The sequence below is a fragment of the Adiantum capillus-veneris genome, chromosome 3 (genome assembly GCF_014529385.1).
Source record: "Adiantum capillus-veneris isolate H3 chromosome 3, ASM1452938v2, whole genome shotgun sequence".
Lineage (NCBI taxonomy): Eukaryota > Viridiplantae > Streptophyta > Polypodiopsida > Polypodiales > Pteridaceae > Adiantum > Adiantum capillus-veneris.
Window position 1 is genome coordinate 82,784,421 of NC_140933.1, and position 3,202 is coordinate 82,787,622.

General features: G+C 38.4%; 1 pseudogene; it reads left to right on the plus strand.

The window, feature by feature from the left end:
* Positions 1-1,871: 1,871 nt before the first annotated feature.
* Positions 1,872-2,463, plus strand: LOC147461199 (DEAD-box ATP-dependent RNA helicase 20 pseudogene; annotated as a pseudogene).
* Positions 2,464-3,202: the final 739 nt, after the last annotated feature.

A 3,202-nucleotide genomic window follows, 5' to 3' on the forward strand; every position in this document is an offset into this window, starting at 1 on the left:
CTCAATTCAGTTGCTTTTGGACCGCTTTCTACCTCAGCTTTACCTTCCTTATGCGGACACTTTCTTGGAGATTTTCTTGGTGATTTCCCTCGTCATATTTTGCAGACATGGCTACTGATCTTGGACTTCCTATCCTCTCTTATTCTGAGAATCTTAAAGGTTCCAACTTTACCGTTTGGAAGATGAAGATCATGGTTTTCCTTATGGCGTACTATTTGTGGGATTGGCTTGATGACAAGCACAATGCCATTTGCCCCACTTTGTTGTTGTCCTCGTCTACTGCGGCACCTGTTGTGACTTCTAAGGGGAAGAGCCAGCTTCCCCACTCTCTTCTCTTTTATATTTGTCAAATTACCTACAGGACCATCGGTCGTGACACAGATGTCTTGTGAGCCATTCATTCAGCCATCTACTTCTTGCCCTTTTATGCCGTACTCATGCCCATTGTAACTGCAATGTTCCATTGCAGATTTAGCAACATTTTCAGCCCTAAGCGTCTCAAATTAGTGCTTGCATGTTCTTTTTCGAAGGCCATTCATAGCACATCCTTCTCCTCATTCAGGACATTTTCTCCTCCTCTCAAAGACATCTTGCAACAACATTTCAGTCATATTCTTACAGCAAGTAATCACAAAGAAGTGGGTCTCAAAGAAAACCAATAAAACTACTATCACCGCACCACCGCTTGAATTCTTTCAATTCTTCCTACGGTTACAGTAGAGTTAGAAGAGAGAAAGTCACTCACTTCACCATTGCGTGCTGCACAAGGCTTACAAATTAGGAGATAAAGTGAATGCACAAAAGAAACTCAGAAGAAAAATAACCAAAGGCAACCAAAGAGGAACTCCAAATCTCTCTACAACCTTCAATCAAGAAAATGGCACAAGAGCTTCAAAGACCATCACGTTGATTAGAATAGGAAGCCCCGCTAGCAAATGCCAATAAGAAAATTGCTTATACCCACATCTTGCACAACATAATTTTTTCCATGCATTGACTGTGTATGCATAATAGGGCTACATTACAAGGCCTGCATTGACACAATTTTTAATTGCCCAAGCACTCAAATAGGAGACGGGGAGGCATTCTAAATACAGACATAATAATTATGAATATTAGAGGGAAATTTTTTGTGAGCTGCATTGAATTTTTGAGTTAAAGGAGGAGTACGAGGACAAAATCTATATATAAGCCCCTAGGGACATTTGTACATAGCATTTAGAATTCTATTCAACTGATTTTGCTTTTTGTTGAGTTGCTTTTTGGTTTTTTAAGTTATTTTTTGAGATTTTATATTATTAAAAAAAGAAGAATGTTTTTTCCATAATATAGATGAAGAAAAGACTGAAGAGACGCCTGAGTAGTACAAAGAGAAGAAGGTACATGAAAATGACAAAACTTCATAAGGTATGTCTCAAGAGCCATATGCACAAGGCTATAATGTCAGAGGTAAGAAAAGAATGTTGATCAGCCTTCGACAACAATATGAGGCCAAAAATGACTGAGAATGGTCATAAAACTCTGGGATGGCCTTCAAGGACAAAGAAAGTTTGTGATGCGACTAGACAAAAGCACCCATCAAGTGTAAGTTGCCTATCAAACATTTCATGCGACTAAAAGGCCGTATATAGGAAGTAGATATTTATACTATAAATCTTCTATCTTGTATGTGAATTAATGAAGCCTAACAAACAAAAGGGACTAATAGTACTGACAAAACAAAAAAACAAGAGATTGTAGTGGAGGGTAATGACATCCCCAAGCCCATTTGCTCCTTCCAAGAGTCTTCCTTTCCTGATTATGTTCTTGGAGGTATCCTTAGAGCTAGTTTCAAAGAACCAACAACAATCGGCCAAGCACACGGCTAGACAATGGCTTTGAAAGGAAGGGACCTTATTGGGATTGCAGTGACTGGGTCATGGAAAAAAATTGCTTACCTATTACCAACCATTGTTCATGTCATTGCCCAACCTGCACTGTCACCAGGTGATGGTCCGATTGTTCTCATCTTAGCACCCACACAAGAGAGCTGGCCTTCCAAATACAACAAGAGGCAACAAAGTTTGGTGCTTCATCAAAGATAAAGAGTACATGTGTTTATGGAGGAGCACCAAAGGGACTGTAGATAATGGATCTTCAAAAAGGTGTGGAGATAGTGATAGCCATATTGGCCGCTTCATTGATATGCTCAATGGTAGAAAAACCAACCTTTGTAGGGTTATATATCTTGTCCTCGATAAGGTGGACTGAATGCTGGACATGGGTTTTGAACCTTAAACCAAAAAAAATATCCCCCAGATTCGGCCTAACATACAAACTTAGTATTGGAGTACAACTTGGCCTAAACAAGTTGAAGGTTTAGCCAAAAAATTTCTACATAATCCTTACAAATTTATCATTGGTCCACAAGATCTGAAAGCCAATCATTCAATTCTATAGATTGTAGGAGTTTCTCATAGGTGATCATTTATTGCAAATGATGTCGGATAAGGACCTTTTGAAGCAAGTTACTAACTTGGGAATTAATTGGGGTTTGTGAGGCTTTAATTAAGTCATGTATCAAGTAGAATGAATATAATGATTTAAACAACACACAAAAGATAACAGTGGAAAATGAAACTTTGATCACCTTGATGCAGGAACAAAGAAGTTCCCAATGAAGAACAATAGACACAAGACGTAGACAATTGAAGACTCAAATCATTAAGTCATTCCTAAAGTTAAAGTAAGGCCGACAAGCACTCGACATCAAAATAGAATGTACAAGCAGTGGAGCAAACAAAAGCAAAAACGACAACAAAGACCACACCAACATTGACAATCAGGTCATGTCAAGGACGACATGAATTTGGAGAGGGGAGTGTTGACCCATGGGTCAACAATACAGTATAACTCAATTTTCATACCAAAGTCTTATTTTTTGAGATTTATAAAATGATGCGGATTATGATTAAAAAAATCATTTGTAATGAGTAGCAATTCTAGTTGAAGAAGCCGGGTGCAATGGCACTTCCAGATTGTAAATACAAAGCCATTTGACCCATTGAACTCTGTTTTAGGTTTAACCTATGGTAGCCTTAGTATATAAGATACCTAGGTTATTTTATGAGGAGAAATCAATCATAATCAATGTTTTGAGTTGCCTTTGGCTGTTTGTGAGAGAGAAAGTGAGAGAGCGTGAGCGTCATCCTAACACTACTTC